At 41.8% G+C, this 26,277-nt stretch overlaps 1 pseudogene; it reads left to right on the forward strand.

The window, feature by feature from the left end:
* On the forward strand, positions 1-25,270 carry LOC143651469 (pyruvate dehydrogenase (acetyl-transferring) kinase isozyme 1, mitochondrial pseudogene; annotated as a pseudogene).
* The last annotated feature ends 1,007 nt before the right edge of the window (positions 25,271-26,277 follow it).

Below are 26,277 nucleotides of genomic sequence, written 5' to 3' on the forward strand. Positions count from 1 at the left end.
ATGAATGCTTGTGAAAAGTCCTCATTTATACTGCTACAGCAAGAGTTGCCTGTTTGATTGGCAAATATAATGAAAGACATTATCTCTTCCAGATAATCTTCTCAGATGCCATCAGTTCCATTGGTACAAAGCTGGTATATCCAGAGTCTTCAGGAGCTTCTGGATTTTAAGAGCAAAAGTGCTAAAGGTGCTAAAGCTATTTATGAATTTACAGATATTGTGATAATGAATGGGAAACCAACGTGATGACATCATCCTCATCGTGGCCCAGGGTGTGATTGAATATGAGGAAGGCTCTGGCCAGAATGTTCAGTACTTTTTGGATTGTTTCTACATGAGTCACATTTCAATTAGAATGTTAATCAACATTATTTATTATTTGGTGGAAAAGGCAAAGGAAGTCTTTCTCATCGAAAACATAAATCCAAACTGTGATGTAGTTCGTTATTAAAAATGACCATGAAAATGCTGGTCATCTATGGGGTTTGTATTACATTAACTCTCCTGAACTAGAACTTGAAGAATTAAATGCAGAATCACCAGGATAGCCAATTCAAGTGGTGTATGTCCCATTCTATCTCTATCACCTGGTGTTTGAACTTTTCAATGAAGGCCCCGAGAGCCACTCTGGAACACCATGCTGCCAACAAAGGGGCTTGCCTCCCGCTCAGGTTTACATCGCTCTAGATGGTGAGGAGTAGGTTGTAAAGATGAGCGACCATGGAGGCGTGGCATTCTCTTCAACCACACGTACTCCTCTGCACCCTGGCCTCATATTGAGACATTACAAGCAGTGGCCCTGGCCAAAGAAATCTAAAGCTATATTCTCTCTAAGTGTTGTGGGACAGATACGGTTATCTACTTTAAAGCTTTGTTGATGGAATCAATAGAAAGATTCTTGGGATACAACAAAGCTTCGTGGAAGCTTTACAACACCAACCATGAGGCTGGCAATGGGTGTGTCCTGAGCAGAGAGCCAAAGGACATGACAACGTTCCATGGTGCCCAGCTATTTACCCTGAGCACACAAAAATCTAAAATGTGTTTTGTGTTTTTTTTGTATTAAATTTGGGAGGGAAGGTGTTCAGAGCTACATTTTGCCAAATATTTCACGTCATTTTCACAATTAACTATTTGGGTAGATTAAATGGAAAATGAACTCCGTTTATGCCTGTTAAACCTCCTAAAGAATTAAACTTTTATTTTTACAGTTCATTGAACATATACTTGAACAACTGTATTTTGGTCAGCTTTCCTTTTTGTTTGACTTCAGAAGTGTGGAAGTCTTTGGGTTTCTTTAGGAAGTTGTGTGGTTTTTAAAAATACTTTTCACTTATTTCTGCTAGAAACATTTTCTTAATAATATTGATGAGCTGATATGGTGGTTTGGAGCTGTTATCTACCCCAGAAAAGGCCATGTTCTTTTGATCCATTCCTGTGAGTGCAGACCTATTGTGGGTGGGACCTTTCGGTTAGGTTATTTCAATTGACATGTGACTCAGCCCATTAAAGGTGGTTCTTAATCCTTATATTGTGAGAGGATAAGAACTCAGAGAAGCTGAGAGACAAAGACACATCCACAGAAACTGAAAAAGGAAGCCACTGAAGCCAAGAGCTGAAAGCAATGAAATCCAGGAGAAAAGGACCAGCAGATGCGAGCCATGTGCCTTCCCAATGACAGGTGTCTCAGATGCTGGCAGCCTTTCTTCAGAGTCCAGGTATCACCTTGCTGATGCCTTGCATTGGACATTTTTTCATGGCCCGAGAGCTGTAAATCGTAAGTTAATAAATCCCATTGTAAAAGCCAACCTGTTTCTGCTATATTGCATTCCAGCAGCTTTAGCAAACCAAAACAGCTGGCTTAGCCATCTTTTTGTTATTTGGAGGAGTTCCACCATCTTTAATTTCACATGACAACTGTAATAATATGGTCTTCATGTATCTAACCAGCTACAAGTAAAGCAGAAAAGAATTGTTTTATAAGTACAGAAGCTGCCTCTTGTCAACATCTACATGCATCATCTTAGCTCCAAAATTGTTTTATCATTTTAAAATTTTCTCGCAAAAGAACGTAATGAACAGGTTTCTGTGGGTCTAAACCAGGGTTATGGGCAATCTACTTAATTGTGTTTGATTAATACAAGGGGAAACATTTATAGGAAAACAAACTAGGTACTACTAAAATTCTAGGAAAGAAATGGAGAGCAAAGTCATGAGTACCAAACTAATCGATTATTGAAATTACATGGGAGAGCTTTGGAGAAATAAGAGTTTTTCCAGTTTTTCCAAGACATACTGAATCAGAATCTCTAGGAACTACAGTTTAAAAAAATCTTCCTCAGCGAGTCTGATGCCTAGCTTAGTTAGGATACCATTATTTAAACATGAATAGTCATACCATATTTGCTAATGCAACAGAGAGTTCTTTGGGTTTTGGTGTCTACCTATTTAAAGGTTAGATTTCTAGGCTCTAAGAGAAACAAACTAATTCTCAGTTCTAGTACAATTAAAAGACAAAGCAGCAAATTAGAATTAGAACAAAATGACTATAGGAAAATAGGTGAGATCAAAGATCAGAACCCTAACTACTGACAAAGAACATACTACTTTATAGAAATATCCAGACTTTGTTATCAGGAGAACTTGAGTTTATCACGACAATCCTTTGCATTTGTATTTACAGAACTTTGAAATATGATAACTCTGTTGATCATTAAAACAATGAGAGACAGGACAAGCGGCGTGTTTTTTTACTGTTTGTTTGTTTGGGGTTTTTTTTGCGTGGGCAAACACTGGGAATTGAACCCGGGTCTCTGGCATGGCAGGCGAGAACACTACCTGCTGAGTCACTGTGGTCCACCCAAGGACATGTGGTTTTATCCTTGTTTTGAGACTCAAGAGTTTGGCCTAGAGTTGCAAAGAATTAGAGCCAGCAAACCAGGTTTCCTGGTCACTCCCATCAACTGCTAAGCCTGAGAGAGGATGAAGTTTAGAGATGGTGTAGTAGTCAGATCTCATGGTCTTCTAAGGTGATGGGGAAAAACCTTTGGAATAAATTGTAAAGTAAAATTATGAATGTTAAAAATATAGCTTTACCCTCTAAATGGGGTACTTTTATTGATCTGGAAAATACATTGAGATGAAGCACGTCATTCTCAAAAGGATTATGTAAATTGACAATTCCCTATAAATTTGTAGGTTGAAAAGGGTATGAGAGGGAGGTTAGTCTAGTGCTCTCATCTGATAGGACAAAGATCTTGAAACTTGGAGGATTGCATGGTTTGCTCAGGGTTTGCTAGCTAATTTGACCAAATGCTGGAAAAAGACGTATTGCCTAATTTCTCGTTACTAATTATGGATTTAGTGAAAGCATAACAGAACAGGCTAATGGGTAGATTTAGATCTTTTTTAAGATTACTCTTTTTTAACTTGAAATCACAGTTTTCTTGTAATGATGAAGTATTTTAGAATCTTTTGAGTCAACATATTGACTTTTTTTTCCTAAAGTAGATATTTGTGCAACTGACATAAAGTTGATCCTTTAACTTAAGAAACATTCTTCTACTTCCCCTAACATTTAAAGTTTTTCCCTCTCTAAGAGTAAAGAAATGGTGTTTTCAAAGGAAGAGTGAAATATTTTCCTTTAGCTTGTTTTTAGGGTATAATAACTTTTTAGTTGTTATTGTGGCAACGGACAGAAAATCACATGCAAAAATATTTTGAGGGAGCTTTTCCCAGTTGCTTTTAAATCATTGTGCTACCTAAAAAGTTTTTAGGTTCTTATTACGAATTCTTTTTTCTACTAGCATTAATTGATGCAGTATAGATATTAAAATGTATTGAAGGGCAAAAAGTGGATACGAGGTGATTTTTATAATCTCGGTAGTTAAGGAATCTGCCAACTATTTTTTTAGGAGGGGATAGCAAAAATAGTCTTCCCTAAACTTAAAAGACTGGCTGGTTCTAGCTACCTTCATACTTAACAGCAAACACTTTCCTGTGCTGTGAAGTTTTATATGAGGTTGAAACGGAAGTCTATCACATTACTTTATAAAATGTCTTCTGTATAACGATAAGCTGAAAACATGTACCGACTCTTATTTTGAAAATAAATTAGGTCAATTCAGGTTTTTAAAAATGCCATTTTTTTATTAATTAAAGAAAAAAGAAATTAACACAACATTTAGAAATCATTCCATTCTACATATGCAATCAGTAATTCTTAACATCATCACATAGATACATGATCATCATTTCTTAGTACATTTGCATCAATTTAGGAAAAGAACTAGCAAAACAACAGAAAAAGATATGGAATGTTAATATAGAGAAAAAAATAAAAATAATAATAATAGTAAAAAAAAAAGACACAAACAAACAAACGAACAGACAAACAAAAAAAAACCTATAGCTCAGATGCAGCTTCATTCAGTGTTTTAACATGATTACTTTACAATTAGGTATTATTGTGCTGTCCATTTTTGAGTTTTTGTATCTAGTCCTGTTGCACAGTCTGTATCCCTTCAGCTCCAATTACCCATTATCTTACCCTGTTTCTAACTCCTGCTGGACTCTGTTACCAATGACATATTCCAAGTTTATTCTCGAATGTCGGTTCACATCAGTGGGACCATACGGTATTTGTCCTTTAGGTTTTGGCTAGACTCACTCAGCATAATGTTCTCTAGGTCCATCCATGTTATTACATGCTTCATAAGTTTATTCTGTCTTAAAGCTGCATAATATTCCATCGTATGTATATACCACAGTTTGTTTAGCCACTCGTCTGTTGATGGACATTTTGGCTGTTTCCATCTCTTTGCAATTGTAAATAACGCTGCTATAAACATTGGTGTGCAAATGTCCGTTTGTGTCTTTGCCCTTAAGTCCTTTGAGTAGATACCTAGCAATGGTATTGCTGGGCCATATGGCAATTCTATATTCAGTTTTTTGAGGAACCGCCAAACTGCCTTCCACAGTAGTCACACCATTTGACATTCCCACCAACAGTGGATAAGTGTGCCTCTTTCTCCGCATCCTCTCCAGCACTTGTCATTTTCTGTTTTGTTGATAATGGCCATTCTGGTGGTGTGAGATGATATCTCATTGTGGTTTTGATTTGCATTTCTCTAATGGCCAGGGACATTGAGCATCTCTTCATGTGCCTTTTGGCCATTTGTATTTCCTCTTCTGATAGGTGTCTGTTCAAGTCTTTTTTCCATTTTGTAATTGGGTTGGCTGTCTTTTTGTTGTTGAGTTGAACAATCTGTTTATAAACTCTGGATACTAGACCTTTATCTGATATGTCATTTCCAAATATTGTCTCCCATTGTGTAGGCTGTCTTTCTACTTTCTTGATGAAGTTCTTTGATGCACAAAAGTGTTTAATTTTGAGGAGCTTCCATTTATTTATTTATTTCTTCAGTGCTCTTGCTTTAGGTTTAAGGTCCATAAAACTGCCTCCAATTGTAAGTTTCATAAGATATCTCCCTACAATTTCCTCTAACTGTTTTATGGTCTTAGACCTAATGTTTATATCTTGATCCATTTTGAGTTAACTTTTGTATAGGGTGTGAGATACGGGTCTTCTTTCATTCTTTTGCATATGGATATCCAGTTCTCTAGGCATCATTTATTGAAGAGACTGTTCTGTCCCAGGTGAGTTGGCTTGACTGTCTTATCAAAGATCAAATGTCCATAGATGAGAGGGTCTATATCTGAGCACTCTATTCGATTCCATTGGTCGATATATCTATCTTTATGCCAATATCATGCTGTTTTGACCACTGTGGCTTCATAATATGCCTTGAAGTCCAGCAGCGTGAGACCTCCAGCTTCATTTTTTTTTTTTCTCAAGATACTTTTAGCAATTCGGGGCACCCTGCCCTTCCAGATAAATTTGCTTATTGGTTTTTCCATTTCTGAAAAATAAGTTGTTGGGATTTTGATTGGTATTGCATTGAATCTGTAAATCAATTTAGGTAGGATTGACATCTTAACTATATTTAGTCTTCCAATCCATGAACACGGTATGCCCTTCCATCTATTTAGGTCTTCTGTAATTTCTTTTAACATTTTTTTGTAGTTTTCTTTGTATAGGTTTTTTGTCTCTTTAGTTAAATTTATTCCTGTGTATTTTATTCTTTTAGTTGCAATTGTAAATGGGATTCGTTTCTTGATTTCCCCCTCTGCTTGTTCATTACTAGTGTATAGAAATGCTACAGATTTTTGAATGTTGATCTTGTAACCTGCTACTTTGCTGTACTCGTTTATTAGCTCTAGTAGTTTTGTTGTGGATTTTTCCGGGTTTTCAACGTATAGTATCATATCATCTGCAAACAGTGATAGTTTTACTTCTTCCTTTCCAATTTTGATGCCTTGTGTTTCTTTTTCTTGTCTAATTGCTCTGGCTAGAACCTGCAACACGATGTTGAATAATAGTGGTGATAATGGACATCCTTGTCTTGTTCCTGATCTTAGGGGGAAAGTTTTCAATTTTTCCCCATTGAGGATGATATTAGCTATGGGTTTTTCATATATTCCCTCTATCATTTTAAGGAAGTTCCCTTGTATTCCTATTTTTTGAAGTGTTTTCAACAGGAAAGGATGTTGAATCTTGTCAAATGCCTTCTCTGCATCAATTGAGATGATCATGTGATTTTTCTGCTTTGATTTGTTGATATGGTGTATTACATTAATTGATTTTCTTATGTTGAACCATCCTTGCATACCTGGGATGAATCCTACTTGGTCATGATGTATAATTCTTTTAATGTGTTGTTGAATACGATTTGCTAGAATTTTGTTGAGGATTTTTGCATCTATATTCATTAGAGAGATTGGTCTGTAGTTTTCTTTTTTTGTAGTATCTTTGCCTGGTTTTGGTATGAGGGTGATGTTGGCTTCATAGAATGAATTAGGTAGCTTTCCCTCCACTTCGATTTTTTTGAAGAGTTTGAGGAGAGTTGGTACTAATTCTTTCTGGAATGTTTGATAGAATTCACATGTGAAGCCGTCTGGTCCTGGACTTTTCTTTTTAGGAAGCTTTTGAATGACTGATTCAATTTCTTTACTTGTGATTGGTTTGTTGAGGTCATCTATGTCTTCTTGAGTCAAAGTTGGTTGTTCATGTCTTTCCAGGAACCCGTCCATTTCATCTAAATTGTTGTATCTATTAGCGTAAAGTTGTTCATAGTATCCTGTTATTACCTCCTTTATTTCTGTGAGGTCAGTGGTTATGTCTCCTCTTCCATTTCTGATCTTATTTATTTGCATCCTCTCGCTTCTTCTTTTTGTCAATCTTGCTAAGGGCCCATCAATCTTATTGATTTTCTCATAGAACCAACTTCTGGTCTTATTAATTTTCTCTATTGTTTTCATGTTTTCAATTTCATTTATTTCTGCTCTAATCTTTGTTATTTCTTTCCTTTTGCTTGCTTTGGGGTTAGTTTGCTGTTCTTTCTCCAGTTCTTCCAAGTGGACAGTTAATTCCTGAATTTTTGCCTTTTCTTCTTTTCTGATATAGGCATTTAGGGCAATAAATTTCCCTCTTAGCACTGCCTTTGCTGCGTCCCATAGGTTTTGATATGTTGTGTTTTCATTTTCATTTGCCTCGAGGTATTTACTAATTTCTCTTGCAATTTCTTCTTTGACCCACTCGTTGTTTAAGAGTGTGTTGTTGACCCTCCACGTATTTGTGAATTTTCTGGCACTCCGCCTATTATTGATTTCCAACTTCATTCCTTTATGATCCGAGAAAGGGTTGTGTATGATTTCAATCTTTTTAAATTTGTTAGGACTTGCTTTGTGACCCAGCATATGGTCTATCTTTGAGAATGATCCATGAGCACTTGAGAAAAAGGTATATCCTGCTGTTGTGGGATGTAATGTCCTATAAATGTCTGTTAAGTCTAGCTCATTTATAGTAATATTCAGATTCTCTATTTCTTTATTGATCCTCTGTCTAGATGTTCTGTCCATTGATGAGAGTGGTGAATTGAAGTCTCCAACTATTATGGTGTATGTGTCTATTTCCCTTTTCAGTGTTTGTGGTGTATTCCTCACGTATTTTGGGGCATTCTGGTTCAGTGCATAAATATTTATGATTGTTATGTCTTCTTGTTTAATTGTTCCTTTTATTAGTAGATAGTGTCCTTCTTTGTCTCTTTTAACTGTTTTACATTTGAAGTCTAATTTGTTGGATATTAGTATAGCCACTCCTGCTCTTTTCTGGTTGTTATTTGCATGAAATATCTTTTCCCAACCTTTCACTTTCAACCTATATTTATCTTTGGGTCTAAGATGTGTTTCCTGTAGACAGCATATAGAAGGATCCTGTTTTTTAATCCATTCTGCCAGTCTATGTCTTTTGATTGGGGAATTCAGTCCATTAACATTTAGAGTTATTACTGTTTGGATAATATTTTCCTCCACCATTTTGCCTTTTGTATTATATATATTATATCTGACTTTCCTTCTTTCTACACTTTTCTCCATGCCTCTCTCTTCTGTCTTTTTGTATCTGACTCTAGTGCTTCCTTTAGTATTTCTTGCAGAGCTGGTCTCTTGGTCACAAATTCTCTCAGTGACTGTTTGTCTGAGTATGTTTTAATTTCTCCCTCATTTTTGAAGGACAATTTTGCTGGATATAGGAGTCTTGGCTGGCAGTTTTTCTCTTTTAGTAACTTAAATATATCATCCCACTGTCTTCTAGCTTCCATGGTTTCTGCTGAGAAATCTACACATAGTCTTATTGGGTTTCCCTTGTATGTGATGGATTGTTTTTCTCTTGCTGCTTTCAAGATCCTCTCTTTCTCTTTGACCTCTGACATTCTAACTAGTAAGTGTCTTGGAGAACGCCTATTTGGGTCTAATCTCTTTGGGGTGCGCTGCACTTCTTGGATCTGTAATTTTAGGTCTTTCATAAGAGTTGGGAAATTTTCAGTGATAATTTCTTCCATTAGTTTTTCTCCTCCTTTTCCCTTCTCTTCTCCTTCTGGGACACCCACAACACGTATATTTGTGCGCTTCATATTGTCATTCAGTTCCCTGATCCCCTGCTCAAATTTTTCCATTCTTTTCCCGATAGTTTCTGTTTCTTTTTGGAATTCAGATGTTCCATCCTCCAAATCACTAATTCTAGCTTCTGTCTCTTTAAATCTACCATTGTAGGTATCCATTGTTTTTTCCAGCTTTTCTACTTTGTCCTTCACTCCCATAAGTTCTGTGATTTGTTTTTTCAGTTTTTCTATTTCTTCTTTTTGTTCAGCCCATGTCTTCTTCATGTCCTCCCTCAATTTATCGATTTGGTTTTTGAAGAGGTTTTCCATTTCTGTTCGTATATTCAGCATTAGTTGTCTCAGCTCCTGTATCTCATTTGAACTATTGGTTTGTTCCTTTGACTGCACCATATTTTCAATTTTCTGAGCGTGATCCGTTATCTTCTGCTGGCATCTGGGCATTTAATCAGATTTCCCTGGGTGTGAGACCCAGCAGGTTGAAAGATTTTTCTGTGAAATCTCTGGGCTCTGTTTTTCTTATCCTGCCCAGTAGGTGGCGCTCGTGGCACTCATCTGTCTGCGGGTCCCACCAGTAAAAGATGCTGTGGCTCCTTTAACTTTGGAAAACTCTTGCTGTAGGGGGGTGTCGCCAGCCGAAGCGGCTTGGGGGAGTGCCAATCCGAATCTCCCAGCCGGCCCGGGGATCCACGTGCGGGGAGGGTCGCCGGCCTCCACGGCTTGGGGGAGCACCTGTCCAAATTATCCAGCCGGCCCGGGGCACCAAGCGTGGTGGGGGGTGCCAGCCGCTGCGGCTTGGGGGAGTGCCTATCCACCGTTCCCAGCCGGACCGGGAAGCCACGTGTTTGGAAGGGACCCCGGTCACCGTTCTCCATGGCTTGGGGATCTCCGATCCAATTCTCCCAGCTGGTCCGGGGGGCTGCGCTTGAGGGGGGGGGCGCCAGCTGCCGCGGCTTGAGGGGCCGCCTGTCCAATTCTCCCAGCCGGCCCGGGAAGGGGGGAGGGAGGGACTCCAGCTGCCTGCCACCCTGGCCCGGCCCGGGGAAGCCCACGCCCCTTGGCGATCTCACCAGAGCGGGTTCTCCCAGCCAGCCAGCCGTTCCAGAATGGGGTGCGCTGTCTTCTTGGTCTCTGTCGTGGCTCCAGGAGCTGTTCTGTATTGTTTCTCCTTCCCTAGTAGCTGTTCTGGAGGAGGAACTAAGACTCGCGCGTCTTACTAAGCCCCCATCTTCTCCAGAAGTCAAAAATGCCATTTTTATAAAGACTCGTATCTGGATTGCCATTTTGCTTTTCCCTTAGTGCCCTCATGGTTAAGCAAGTAACATAGGGTTGATTTACAAATGAACGTCATTTGCTTGCTTTTTAAAGGGGGACATGATGGTGTCTCCCCTCTCCTCTGAGAGGCCCCTGTGCTGGGACATTTGGGTGTTTTCATGAGCAGATCCAATATATGCCCCATCCTTATCACAAAAGAAATACTGTATGTGTTCATCATAGAACATTTGGAAAATTCGGAGAACTCAAAGGGAGAAAATTTAAAAAACAAAACCCCAAAAATCCAAAATCTTACCACTTTGGGATAAGCATAGTTAACATTTTTACATCCTTCTTTCTAATTACCACCCCCCACCAATTCCTGATGGCTATTTAGGCTGCAGACTTTCCTTTGGGTTGGACAGCTCATCCTTCAACCCAACTGCATATATCAACCTTTCTTTTTTGCACCAATTTTGACTTCCAAAGATCAATTGTACATTTCTTAAATTACACTGAGTGAAGAGGCACATGGGAAAAGAGTAGTTCTCCAAATGGGGTTTTTATATGCTTTATGCGGCTAAGTGAGCCTTAAGCCTGGGGAGAGGAAGTGTGCAAGGTTTGCTTCTTGGAGAGACCAGCCATCTTCTAGTATATGTATTTTTAATGTAATTAGCTCAAGAGCGAGGAGGGGTCACCAGCTGCGTGGTTTATGAGTCAGTTGGATATCGAGGTCTAAATTGTGTATTTTAATGTACATTTTAAGGTTTGAGGGTTTTAGTAGTAGTGGTAATTGTATGTCTTTTCAAGTATGAACCTGGAACTCACTGTATGGTTCTTTCCTCTCAAAGTTTTAGCATGAAATCTTGATGTCTGCAAATAAGAAGATAAGGTAGGATACCGATGACCTAAATTTCAGGTATTAAATGTGAAATTAAAGTAGAAAGGAGTAACTGGTAGTATAGGAATGAGGGTAGAGAGTGAATAAAATGTTTGTAAATCACCCTCTCTTCTCAAAGTGGCTTTAGTGAGGTTGACATCAGCTCTGAAACATAAACTGAGTTCTGGAGTCTGACTTCAGGGTAGAATATTTCATCAGAACTGTCCTAGAAAGTTTGGGGAGCATGAGAGACATAAAATGGCAGGGCTTTACCTTGTTTATTAAATACATATTGACATATTTGAGCTATATATTGGGGACCTCTCACATGTGGGGCAATGTGATGAGTGAAACAGATACTCGTACTAAATGTTTGACAACTAGTGCCCCTGGATTAAAAAAAAATGTTTAACAACTAGCACTCCCTGATTTGTAGGGTTTTCCCATTTCTATGGTGTAAATATTACCAGTCTGGCTGATTTCAAGCTACCAATTTGACATCATTAACTGTCCTGGATTGAATCATGTACCCCAATTTAGACACACTGTAAATCTTAATCTGCATTCTTGTGGTTGTGAATCCATTATCAATAGGACCTCTTGAAGATGTTATTTTAGTTACTGTGTGGCCCAATTGATGATGATGGGTTATCCATATGACTAGAGTCCTTCATAAGTAGAATGAATTCAGACATAGAGAGAGAAAGCCACAGGGAGGATCTAGAAGCTGGAAGTCAATGGAAGCAAGAAGAGAAAGGAAAGAACTTCACTATGTGATTCAAGGCAGGGATACACACCAAAGAACTCCAAGGAACACCAGCAGCCAGTACTAGAATTTACAGACTTTGGGGAGAAAAGTGTCATGTTGCTGATGCTTCAATTCTGGACTTCTTGTCTCAAAACTGTGAATCAATAAATTCCCATTGTTTAAACCAACCCATTGTATGGTATTTGTCATAGCAGCTGGGAAACTAAGGTAATGGAGTTGAGAAGAGAGGTGTAGTAGCACACATTATACAGTATTTCCATCTGATAGATCGCAAATTGACATAAACTCAAGAGTATCATTAATAGTAAAATGATTAGGAAGTGATGAATTTCAAGAATTTATTACCTTTGCTTTTAATAAAGCTTAATTGTAAGTTTATGGTTTAATGTTTAATAATAGCTGTGCTTTACAACCAGCTCACAAATCTTCTAAAATTTTAACAGCAGTCTCTGGAGATCAGGAATGAGCTGGCGTCAGGACATGGCTGTCTAATGGGATACGTGGTGAGTAAACATACAATGGGGTGTGGCTGATAAGGTCTCAGTAGGGCCTCCCCACTCCAAGGGCAGCTGCCTCTGCTCCCCTGTCCTCACTCCCAGTGCTACAGGGAACTCACCCCAGGGACAGCCTCTTGCCCTTGCTGGAAGTGTGGCTTGGCCATTTCACTGACTTGAGGTCCTTGGCTGCTTCTTAGTTCCCAGGTCTCAAGTAGGAGCCTGCAGGACTTGAAGCCCGAAGGACTTAAAGCCCATCTCTGATCTGAGATCTATCTGGCTCTTCCAGTGTTTGAGATCCACATCTCATCAGATGGCTACTGGAAGCCTGGTCTGATAGTGAAGTTCACATGTTAACTTGGCCAGGTGATGTTTCCAGTTGTCTGGTCAAGCAGGCGCTGGCCTGATTGTTAAACTAAGGATATTTCGTGCACTTAAATAATCAGTAAATTGATTGCATCTGTGTGGGTTTAAAATTGTTTTGCACCCCAGAAAAGCCAAATTATCTTTCCTAATTCAATCTTGTAGGGTTCCACCCTACTGTTTAGGGTGGAAACTTTTATTAGATTGCTTCCATGGGGATGTGACATACCCAATTGTGGGTGTAACCTTTTGATTAGATGGAAATGTAACTGCCATTCCAGATTGGTCTTGATTAGTTTACTGTTAAAAGAGGAAACATTTTGGAGAAAGCTCAGAACCAACAGAGATGCAGACATTTGAAGATGTTTGTAGTACAGACAGAGAGAGAGCAGACTCCCAGGGATGGATGTTTGGAGATATGAAGTCCAGCAGATGTCACCATGTGCTAATGTCACCATTAGATACTAAGCAAGCAAGAACCCAGAATTGTGTCCTGGAGGAGCTAAGTAAAGTCTCACAATGCTTAGAGAGGAAACCACTGGCATCAGAAGCTGGAAGCAATTTAACCAGGTACAAGGACCAGGAGACATGAGCCACGTGCCTCCTCATGTGACAGACATCGACCTTCCTTGCGTCAATGTATCTTTCTCTGGATGCCTTAGTTTGGGCATTTTTATGGCCTTAGAATGGCAAACGTGTAACTTAATAATTTCCCTTTATAAAAGCTGTTCCATTTCTGATACATTGCATTCTGGCAGCATTTAGCAGAGTAATACAGCATCTATAGTTGATTGCATCTACAATCAACTGAGGAGATTGCCTTCAATAGTGAGAGAGGTCTCATCCAATCAGTTAAAGGCTTTAAAAGGTGAAATGATTTCGGTAGTTGGAAGAGAGTTTCCATCTCTACTTGAGCCATCAATCTTCTGGGGAATTTATTGAAAACCTTCATCAGAGTTCCCAGCTTGCATCCTGCCCTACAGAATTTGGACTTGCCCATCCATGCAGTCACATGGGACAATTCTTATTAAAAAATCTCAGAATAACACATATCTGTTGTCAGTTCTGTTTCCCTAAAGAACCCTGACTAATATAGCTGCAGTACCAGGAGTGGTTCTTAAGAAACAAAATCTTAAGGATAAGGTTTCTGAATTGGTGATGAGGTCTTTGGAATTGGTTCTCTAATCTGATTAGATTCAAAGGCACTAATGATTCTATTTCCAATAATCAAGATGACACTGATAGTCCATGGCATGAGTTGGTAATAGAGATATGTGAAAAACCACTGGATATGACTACTAAAGTGTTTATATGAAGGAAGGCTCTAGGTAAGAGTGTTTTGACATCTTAACAGAGTTTTGTGGAGTTGCAAGGTAGAGTGATGTTGGCTGCTTTTTTCATAAATATGCTGGATACAGTTATGAAAGCAAGGGACAAGCAAACTCTTCAAATTCACAACTTAAGTGCCACATGAAGGATGTGAAAGTTCCTATGTGTGCCCTGAAAGAAAATCTTATTTACTGTAGCCACAGACTTGAGATTTATGAAAAACAGACCCAGAGTTTCATTGTGCGAGTAGCAGATTACAATGTAAACTAAATTTCCAACCTTGCAGGGTGTCTTCTGTTAAAGTAAGAGGATTGATTGGAAAGGAACGGGACCCAGAAAATAGGAATGAGAACATATGGGTTGATAATGATGGTGGTGGGACGTTGAAACCCTAGATTTTGCTAAGTCTTTGCCAGATAAACCTCACTTCTTTGCCTCAGGGAATCAGATTTCCAACATCTGGTTTTCTGGAAGGAATCTATCATCCAACCTTCACCTGAATAGATTAACCCTGCTATGCCTGATAAACCTGTAAACACCTCCCCTGAGCAAACAACCCTCACATCTCTGTCTGAAGAGATTATTCTTGTTTCATCAAATAAAACTGTAAGGGAATGTCCTGGGTAGCTGGTTTGCAAGACACTTCTAGTTCTTCTTTTCACCCAACCACAGTACCCTCCCTTTCTTCCAGACCTATAACTAGACTGAAGATCCAACAGGACCCAAAAGCTGAGATACAAAGTGTGACACATGAGGAGGTGGGTTACATTCTAATAGAACTTCATAATTTTTCCAAATTATATGGACAGAAGTCAGGGAGATACATGTGGGAATGGACATTAAGGCTGTGGGAAAATGGTAGAAGGAATACAAAATTTGATCAGGCTGAACTTATTGATATAGGCCCACTAAGGAGTTCTGGATTCAGTGTTATATCTTGAGAGGTTAGAAAGGGCTCTAAGAGTTTGTTTGGGTCTTTGGCTGAAACGTGGACAGGAGGTGGCCTACATTGCCTGAGGTCAAAATGGCAGAATTGCCCTCATATAATGCAGATGAGGGATCCAAAGGTTTAGAGAGAGTAAAATGTTAGAATGGATTTATTGTGTAAGACCTGCTTACCCACTCCAGAAATGTCCAGAGGACATACCTTTCATCAGGACTGTGAGGAACAAATTTCTGAGACTAACTCCATCTCCCTGGAGCGCTCTATAGCTGCTCAGATATTACTGTGGGAACTGCTGTCATTGATTGTATCCAGGCTAGGGAAGAGCCAAGTGGTAGCACTTAATTGCCAAAGACAAGGTGGGCATGGCTGCCACAATGGGCAGTAGACTCAAAGCAGTAATTGGAATAGAATTACAGAGATCAATAGTTTTGGCTAGTAGATCATGGGGTACCAAGAAATAAAATAGATGTGTACTCTACTACATTCTTACTTGATCTGTATAAGGAGAAAAGTTCTAGGTCAAGTGAATAAAAATCTAACTTGAATTACAAAAATAGAGTCCTAGACCATTAATAAATTCCCAGATTTGAGACAGTTTGTAGACCCAGAGACCCTTGAGTGAAGGGAAGAATAGGTTCCCTTGGGGAAGAATTTTGCTACACTGCCAAATATTTATACCGCTAATCTTCCTCCTAGCCTTCCCCAAAGAAATCTACAGCCTTTAGCAGAGTATCTGTGCACCAGGGAAAAAACATGGCCAGGCATTTTGAGGATAAGTAGACATGGGTTGCCATGGTCAGGTTAATGTGTCAACTTGGCCAAGTGGTGGTACCTGTTTGTCTGGTTGGGCAAGTGCTGGCCTGTTTGTTGTGATGAGGACATGTCATAGAATTAAATCATGATCACGACAGCTGCATCCACAGCTGATTCCATGTATAATCCCAGCCAAGGGGAGTGTCTTCTCCAATGAGTGATGCTTAGTCTAATCACCGGACGCCTTCTTTGGAAGAGACAGGCTCTTCTTCCTGCTTTGGCTGGTGAAACTCTCCTGTGGAGTTCATCCAGGCCCTCCACTGGAATTGTTGACTTAACACCCTATGCTGCAGATTTTGGACTCTGTGTTCCCACAGTTATGTGAAACCCTTTTATAAAGTTTGTATTTGTGAGGGTTTCCTGTTGATTCTGTTTCTCTAGAGAACCCTAGAAAATACAACTTGGTACCAGGAGTGGTTCTTAAGAAACAGAATCTTAAAAATGGGTTTTTATGAATGGTTTTCTACTCTGACTGAATTCAGTGGCACTAACGACTCTGATTCCCATAATCAGAATGACACTCCCAATCCATGGAGTGAGTTGGCAAAAGGAATAGTCAAAAATATCACCATTCAATTCTCCTAATGCTTCGCTTGTACAAAGCCAGTCTCTGGGGGATAATATTTTTGACACCTTTATGGAGTTTTGTGGAAATAAGAGGTATAGAGATGTTGGTTAGTTGTTGATAGATACACTGGATACATTAAAGAGTGAAAGGGATGGGCTTAAGGATTCAAATGAGACGCTTAGGCGCTGATAGATGTAGAAGTTTCTATGAGTATCCTGAAGGAAAATCTTATTTCCTGTAGTCATAGACTTGAGATCTCTGAAAATCAACTTAAATACAATGTAAACTGAAATCTCAATGTTGCATGGTGTCTGCCATTAAAGTGAGGGCATTGATTGGAAAGTAGTGGGACCCTGAAAAATGTGATGGTGACATATGGATTGATAATGATGTCGGGGGTGAGGTTGAAACCCTAGGTCATGCTGAATCTTCTCTAGATAACCCTGTAATAGTCTGCCCTGAGGACATAGCCACCCCACCTCCAGCCTGCCTTGAGGAGTTGGCCACCCAACCTCCTCCTGAAAGGATCAGCCCTAGAATGATTAATCCTGTTTCACCAGATGAAACTGCAAATGAATGTCCTGAAGCAAATGGCTTGGAAGATATTTCTAATTCTTTTTATGACCCACCCCCACCACCCTTCATTTCTTCCAGACCTATAACGAGACTAAAGTCCCAACAGTCCCCTAAAGGTGAGGTACAAAGTATCTTACATGGGGAGGTATGTTATACTCCGAAAGAACCGTGTGAGTTTTCCAATTTATACAGATAGAAATTAGGGGAATATGTGTGGCAATGGCTTTTAAGGGTGTGGGATAATGGTGGGAGGAATATAAGGCTGGATTAAGCTGAATTTATTGATGTGGGCTCACTAAGCAGAGATTCTGCATTCCATGTTATAGTTCAAGGGGTTAGAAAAAGTATTAACAGTTTGGATGGTTGGTTGAAACATGGATCAAAAGGTGGCCAACATTACCTGAGGTTGAAATGCCAGAATTGCCCTGGTATAATGTAGATGAAGGGATCTAGAGGCTTACAGAAATTGGAATGTTAGAGTGGATTTATCAGGCAAAGCCTGCTCTTACACCCCAGGAATGTCCGGAAGATGCGCCTTTTACCAGAACAGTGAGAAATAAATTTGTGAGACAAGAGCCATCATCCCTGAAGAGCTCTGTAGTTGCAATTATCTGTAGGTCAGATATTACTGTAGGAACTGTTGTCACTGAGCCAGAATCCTTAAACACAATGGGGATGATGGGATCCTGAGTTGGCAGAAGCCAGGTGGAAGCACTTAATCGCCAAAGACAGGGTAGACATGGTTATTATAATAGACAGCAAACTCAAAGCAGGAGTTAAAATTATATGACTTGCAGAGATTTGTGGCATTGCCTAGTAAATCATGGGGTACCTAGAAATACAATAGATGGGCAGTCTACTAAATTCTTGTTTGAGCTGTAAAAACAAAAGAGTTCTAGGTCAAGTGAACAGAAGTCTAACCTGAATTACTAAAACACAGAGTCATGGCCCCTTAATCAATTTCCAGACTTGAGACTGTTTACAGACCCCGAGCCCCTTGAATGAAGGGGAGGCCAGGTCCCTTTGGGGAAGAACTCTGTTACACTGCCACAAATTTATACTGTTAATCTTCCTCCAAGCCTTCCCCAAGGAGATCAATGGCCTTTTACCAGGGTAACTGTACACTGGGGAAAAGGAAATGATCAGATACTTCGGGGATTATTAGATACTGTGACATTAATTCCAGGGGACCCAAAAGGTCACTCTGGTCCACCAATCAGAGTGGGGGCTTATGGAGGCCAGGTGATCAATGGAGTTTTAGCTCAGTTCTGTCAGTTCTGTCTCACAGTGGGTCCAGTGGGCCCCTGGACCAATTCTGTAGTTATTTCCCCAGTTCCAGAATGTATAATTGGAATAGACATATTGAGCAACTGGCAGAATCCCCACATTGGCTCTCTAACTCATGCAGAGAGGGCTATTACGGTGGGAAAGGCCAAGTGGAAGCCACTAGAACTGCCCCTACTGAGCAAAATAGTAAATCAGAAGCAATACCGGATTCCTGGAGGGATTGCAGAGATTACTGCCACCCTTAAGGACTTGAAGGAAGCAGGGGTGGTGATTCCCACCACATCCCCATTCAACTCTCCTATTTGGCCTGTGCAGAAAACAGATAGGTCTTGGAGGATGACAGTGGATTATTGTAAGCTCAACCAGGTGGTAACTCCAATTGCAGCTGCTGTTCCAGATGTGGTATTATTGCTTGAGCAAATCAATGCATCCCCTGGTACCTGGTATTCAGCTCTTGATCTGGCAAATGCTTTTTTCTCAATAGCTGTTAGTAAGGACCACCAGAAGCACTTTGCTTTAAGCTGGCAAGGTCAGCAATATACTTTCACTGTCCTACCTCAGGGGTATATAAGCTCTCCAGCCCTATGTCATAATCTTGTCTGCAGGGAACTTGATTCTTTCTCCCTCCCACAGGACATCATGCTGGTCCATTACATTGATGATATCATGTTGATTGCACCTAGTGAGCAAAAAGTAGCAACTACTCTAGACTTACTGGTAAGGCATTTACCAGTAAGAGGATGGGAGATAAATCCAACAAAAATGCAGGGGCCTTCCACCTCAGTGAAATTTCTAGGTGTCCAGTGGTGTGGGGCATGTTGAGCTATCCCTCCTAAGGTGAAGGATAAGTTGCTGCATCTGGCCCCTCCTGTGACCAAAAAAGAGACACAATGTTTAATTTGTCTGTTTGGATTTTGGCAACAACATATTCCTCATTTGGGTGTGCTACTCCGGCCCATTTATTGAGTGACCAGAAAAGCTGCTAAGCCGCTCTGCCACTTGGGCCATATAATCCAGCAGATCTAATGGTGCTGGAGTGTCAGTGCAAATAGAGATGCTATTTGGAGGCTTGGACAGGCCCCTATAGGAGAATCACAATGCAGACCCTTAGGATTTTGGAGTAAAGCCTTACCATCTGCTGCAGATAACTACTCTCCTTTTGAGAAACAGCTTTTGGCCTACTACTGGGCCTTGGTAGAGACTGAATGCTTAACCAAGGGCCACCAAGTTACCATGAGAACTGAGTTGCCTATCATGAGCTGGGTGTTGCCTGACCCACCAAGCCATAGAGTTGGGCATGTGCACCAGCATTCTATTATAAAATGGAAATGGTATATAGAAGATAGGGCCAGAGCAGGTCCTGAAGGCACAAGTAAGTTACGTGAGGAAGTGGCCCAAATGCCCATGGTCTCCACTCCTGCCACATTACCTTCTCTTTCCCAGACCAGTGCTTTGGCCTCTTGGGGAGTTCCTTACAGTGAATTGACTGAGGAAGAGAAAACTTGGACCTGGTTTACAGATGGTTCAGCACGATATGCAGGTACCACCTGAAAGTGGACAGCTGCAGCACTACAACTCCTTTCTGGTGTAAAGGACTTGAAGGACAGTGGTGAGGGGAAATCCTCCAAGTGGGCAGAACTTTGAGCAGTGCTCCTGGTTGTTCATTTTGCTTGAAGGAGAACTGGCCAGAGGTGCGTTTGTATACTGACTCATGGGCTGTTGCTAATGGTTTGGCTGGATGGTCAGGGACTTGGAAAGACCATAATTGGAAAATTGGTGACAAAGAGGTCTGGGGAAGAAGTATGTGAATAGACCTTTCTGAGTGGGCTAAAAACATGAACATATTTGTGTCCCATGTGAATGCACAACAGAGGGTGGTTTCAGCAGAGGAAGGTTCTAATAATCAAGTGGGTAAGATGACCCGTTCTGTGGATACCAGTCAGCCTCTTTTCCCAGCAACTCCTGTCATTGCCCAATGGGCTCATGAACAAAGTGGTCATGGTGATAGGGATGGAGGTTATGCATGGGCTCAGCAACACAGATTTCCACTCACCAAGGCTGACTTGGCTACAGCTACTGCTGAGTGCTCAATCTGCCAGGATCAGAGACCCACACTCAGCCCCTGATATGGCACCATTCCCCGAGGTGACCAGCCAGCTACATGGTGACAGGTTGATTACATTGGACCACTCCCTTCATGGAAGGGGCAGTGATTTGTTCTAACTGGAATAGACACATACTCTGGATATGGGTTTGCTTTCCCTGCACACAATGCTTCTGCCAAACTACCATCCGTGGACTTACAGAATGCCTTATCCATCGTTATGGTATTCCACACAGCATTGCTTCTGATCAAGGAACACACTTCACAGCTAACGAAGTGTGGGAATAGGCACATGTTCATGGAATTCTCTGGTCTTACCATGTTCCCCATCATCCAGAAGCAGCTGGATTGATAGAACAGTGGAATGGCCTTTTGAAAACTCAATTATGATGCCAACTAGGTGGCAATACCTTGAAGGGCTGAGATAATGTTCTCCAGGAAGCTGTATATGCTCTGAATCAGCGTCCGCTGTATGGTGCTGTTTCTCCCATAGCCAGGATCCATGTGTCCAGGAGCTAAGGGGTGGGAATGGGACTGGTACCACTCACTATTACCCTTAGTGATCCACTAGGAAAATTTTTGCTTCCTATCCCTGCGACCCTGAGCTCTGCTGGTCTACAGGTTTTAGTTCCAAAAAGGGGAGTGCTTCCACCAGGAGAAACAACGATTCCATTGAACTGGAATCTAAGACTGCCATCTGGTCACTTTGGTCTATTCATGCCCCTGGATCAACTACCCAAGAAGGGGATTACATTATTGGCTGGGGTGATTGACCCTGACTATCGGGGGAAATAGGACTGCAACTACACAGTGGAGGTAAAGAAGCGTTTTCTTGGAATATAGGGGATCCCCTAGGGCATCGTTTAGTACTACCATGTCCTGTGATTAAAATCAATGGAAAACTGCAACAACCCAATCCAGGCAGGACTACCAATGGCTCTGAAACTTCAGGAATGAGGGTTTGGGTCACCCCACCAGGCAAAGAACCACGCCAGCTGAAGTGCTTACTGAGGATAAAGACATGGAATGGGTAGTGGAAGAAGGTAGTGATAAATATGAACTACGACACGTGATCAGTTTCAGAAACAAGGACTGTAATGCTGTTTTGTTCATGTTATACTATTTAAGTTGCAAGATATAAAGTTTAAGAATGACTGCTACCCAAGGACTTGAACCCTATTCTGGAGAGATTTAATGTGTTTCCAGTTATATGCAGGACAGTTGAGTATTGTTAGTTGAAAGAAAAAATGTGTTTTATTGCTTTTTATTTAGAAATTAGGTATAATTTAAGGTGATATGTATAGGTGCCAAGTTGACATGGGGTGTGGACTGTCATGGTCAGGTTCATATGTCAACTTGGCCAGGTGGTGGTACCTGTTTGTCTGGTTGGGCCAGTGCTGGCCTGTCTGTTGCGATGAAGATATTTCATAGAATTAAATCATGATCATGCCAGCTACATCCACAGCTGATTCCATTTATAATCAGCCAAGGGGAGTGTCTTCTCCAATGAGTGATGCTTAATCTAATCACTGGAAGTCTTTTAAGGAAGATTCAGAAAAGACAGTCTCTTCTTCTTGCTTTGGCTGGCGAGACTCTCCTGTGGAGCTCATCCAGACTCTTCATAAGAATCGTCAGCTTCACAGCCTGCCCTGCGGATTTTGGACTCTGTGTTCCCATGGTCACGTGAGACACTTTTATAAATTTTATATTTGTGAGTGTTTCCTGTTGAGTCTGTTTCTCTAGAGAACCCCAACTAATACATGGGCTCAGCAATTAATTAATTACATTAATTCTGGGAGACCCAAAATATCACTGTGGTTCACTATTCAGAGTAGGGGCTAATGGAGGTCAGGTGACAGATGAAGTGTTAGCTCAGGTCAGTCTCACACTGTGTCCAGTGGGTACCAAGACCCATTCTGTAGTTATTTCTCCAGTTCCAGAATGTATAATTGTGATACACATACCTATCACTGGCAGAATCTCCACATTGGTTCCCTGACTCATGGAGTGAGGGCTATTATGGTAGGAAAGGCCAAGTAGAAGCCACTAGAACTCCCCTTACCTAGAAAAATAGTTAATCAAAGGCAATACCAGATTCCTGGAGGAATTGTAGAGATTAGTGCCACCATCATGGACTTGGAGGCTGCAGGGATGGTGATTCCCACCAGATACCCCATTCAACTCTTCTATTTGACCTGTGCAGAAAACAGAATGATATAGAAGGATAATGGTGGAAAAGAAAATCACATGGTCATCCAGTTGCAGCTTCTGTACCAGAGATGATATCATTACTTGAGCAGATCAATGCCTCTCCTAGTGCCTGGAAAATGTTTTTTTCTGAATTGCTAATAGTAAGGACCACAGAAATGGTTTGCTTTCAGCTGGCAAGGCCAGCAGTATACCTTCACTGTCCTATATCAGAGGTATATCAACTCTCCAGCCCTATGTCATAATCTTGTCCTCAGGGATCTTGATCATTTCTCCCTCCCACAAAACATCACACTGGTCCATTATATTTATGATATCATGTTGATTGGACCTAAGGAACAAGAAATAGCAACTACTTTAGACTTATTGGCAAGGTATTTACATGTCAGAGGTTAGGAGATAAATCCAACAAAAATACAGAGGCCTTCTACCTCAGTGGAACATCTAGTTATTCAGTGGTGTGGGGCATATAGGGATATCTCTTCTAAAGTGAAGGTTAAGCTGTTGCATATACCTCTACCTCCCTTCTCCCCCCCACAACTGAAAGAGAGGCACAATACCTAGTTGGCCTCTTGAATTTCAGAGACAAATCCTCATTTTGAGTGTGTTACTCCAGCCCATTTACCAAGTGACAAGAAAAGCTGCTAGTTTTGAATGGGGACCAGAGCAAGAGGAGGCTCTATGACAGGTCCAGGCTGCTGTATAAGCTGCTCTGCCACTTGGGCTAGTGATGCCCATGCTTCCCTCTGAATGAGCTTTTCTCTCTTGAACTAAGCCCAGGACAAAAGCCATGGTAGCTCACTGTGGGCCCTTATTAAAAGTCATTTGTGGGGATGGTCAGGGAGGGGGGTTGGAAGTCTGCCTGTTTGCTGAATTAGTAGCCCACATCCCTCCTTGCCTAGCAGATACTTTAGACAACCCAGCTTGACACATGACAACCTGACCTTGAACCTCCCCGCTCCTCTGGCCAGAATGAGTAGAGGTGCCAATGCATCATGCTCAGAGGGCTAGGTTGGGGTGCCCTCTCTGTATACCCAAGCTGGTTCCTCAGTCTGGCATGGCACAGGCCTGGAAGGGTGGGTCCTCAATATGGGCATGAAATGCCTGTTCATGTAAGTTCTGGATTGACATGCGTAGTTGTGATAGTGTAGATATTATTAACCTAATTTCATATAAGGAAATCTCGGGAAGCTGGCCAAATTGGGGGAGGCAAGCATGAAGAGAGGATTTAGAATTCTAGAACATTTGAAAAGTAGTTGCAATTTGATTGCTTTCAAGATCAATATAACTTGAAGTCTTACATAAAGAATTGCTTTAAAAAATAGTTAAGTAGGGTGCATGGGTGGTTCAGTGGTAGAATGCTCACCTGCCATGCAGGAGACATGGGTTTGATTCCTGACCCATGCACCCTCCAAAAAAAATAATTAAGAGAAAGTGTTATTTGCATATTAAATGTTTGTAAAAATGTGCTAAAGTGCTCAGAAGGAGGGTGCGGTGGTAATGGATAGGGAGGAAGATAGTTTTATTTAACTGAATTTAGAACATCCTGAATCTGTCTGAACCCTGAGGGCTTTTTGATTCTGTGCCTATGAAAATAAAGCTATTAGCTAAAATTGCTTCAATATTGATTACTTTGGAGAAGAAACTATTTTCTAGAGTTAATTCCATCACAATAATTTCATCTACTTCATGATCACTTTTCCATGAAGCAATACTGAAGAAGATCCACTTTTCCTGTGCCATTTTTAACTTTATGGATGCTCCTTTTGTTAGGAGTTTCTTTTTTCCATATCAACAAGATGGCACGAGGACTCGTTGACCACTACCTGGACTCTCCTATCCCCCCCGAAGCCTGTTTTTTCTTAGACAGGCCTCCTCCGCAGGGCACAGCCCGGGGACCCTGGCAGCAGTGGCCACACGTATCTCCCTACTTTCCTAACAGAGGAGAACTGAAGGTCTCTCTGGTCCCAAGTTGAAAATCCTGAGGAAGCCTCTGATTGGTCCAGCTAGTGCTCCATGTCCATCTCTGGTCCAATTACTTTCAGCCAATGGGGAAAGAAGCAATGATTTTTCCATCAGTCCTTGGAGGCGGGGGCAGCATCAGTGAGCGGATGGGAACCTTGCTCCATCAATGCAGTGTTTCAAATAGGGCTACTGTCCTGGGTAGATGAAAAATAGATCTATCCTTTATTGACTTTGATGCTTTTTGAAAATTCCAAATTATTGCAGTTCAATGAAAGTGACTTCACTAAAACTCAAGCATTCAACTGATGCCTGCAAATCAAAGGGGTTGACCTCCCAGAGGAATGGGAAAGCGCAAGTGGACTTGGAGGGGAGCCTCTGTCCTGGCGAGCCTCTGATCACAGTAGGTGAACCAGAGAGAAGCAAGGCTGAGAGGCCACAGAGCTGGATGGACATGGTCCAGGGCCTCTAGAAGGACCACCAGAGTGGGGAAGAGGATGCAGTGGGGCCATGGGGCTGGGAAGACATCATCCAATGTTTGAGCTGTTTGGTCTGTTTCATTTTCTGGTCAGCACTAGTGCAGGACTGGGGGTGGGAGGTGCAGGGTGGGGCTGGAATGATGGGGCAAATAACGGTGGCTCTCCCCAACTACCCCCAACTCTGGCCTCTGTTAGGTCCCAGCACCCTGCTGGAGGCTTGACACATCCAAGCCTGGATCCTCAGGAAAACCTGGAGTGTCCCTCTCTGCACCTCTGTTTCCCCTTCTGTTAAAATAGAGATGCTGTTAGTCCACAAGTCACCGTACCAGTGTGAGAAAGACCCTAAGTGCTTAAACCGAGACGCTGGCATGGAGGCAGTGTTATGTATAAATGTCTGCTGCTATGGTCATCAGCTTGACTTTAGAGGTAGGAAGGCGGAGGCCTGAGCCCAGCAGCTGGAGCTGGAGCTCATGCACATCTGTGGGCTCCCCACTGGCCGATTGCTCCTCACGCTCCATTTTGATGGGATCTTGGGGACCTAGCATTCCTCCAAGGATACTGCTCGCAGGGACTGCCAGGGCCTGGCACCCACCAGCAGCCAGGGAGGCCCCACGCACAGAGCTGGACTCGGCCGGACTGGGCGGGTCACTTTGGCAGCCCCTGGGAGGGCAGGCCTTGCGGAGGCGGCCGCATGGGCGGGCAGCTGCCGTCCCAGGAGGACAGTTCTGTAACCGGCTTGGCTGTGCAGCCCGTGCAGAAATGCTGAGCTAATGCTTTCCTGCTGGACTTGTCTGGGCCATAAAAAATGCAATATAACAATAAAGCAGAAGAAGTTCTAAAGGGGCTGAAATCCCCTCACAAGCCACCGTCAGGCTTCTGGGTAGGGTGGAGGTGCAGAAAGGGAGGCAGACTGGGCAGGTAGGGATTGGGCCTGGATGGGAGCAGGGAAAGGGCTCTGGGTCCAGCCCCAGCATCTCTGGCTCTCAGGCATGCATAAACAGACAGAGGGTCCTTGGGTGGCCTCTCCATGGCTTGGCCTTTCTGGACACAAAGGACAGAAGCTCTGGAGAAGCTGCACCTGGCCTTGGCCGAGAGAGAAGGGCTCCAGCTAAGTACTCTCATGCCTGTCCTGTGGACATCCCTGACCAGATGAGCCTTTGGGGATTTGGAGGACAACCCCTCTGCCCTCAGCCCTCGGGCCCCTGCTGCCATTCCCTGGGGCTGGCGT

Source organism: Tamandua tetradactyla, chromosome 12 (genome assembly GCF_023851605.1).
Source record: "Tamandua tetradactyla isolate mTamTet1 chromosome 12, mTamTet1.pri, whole genome shotgun sequence".
Classification (NCBI taxonomy): Eukaryota; Metazoa; Chordata; class Mammalia; order Pilosa; family Myrmecophagidae; genus Tamandua; species Tamandua tetradactyla.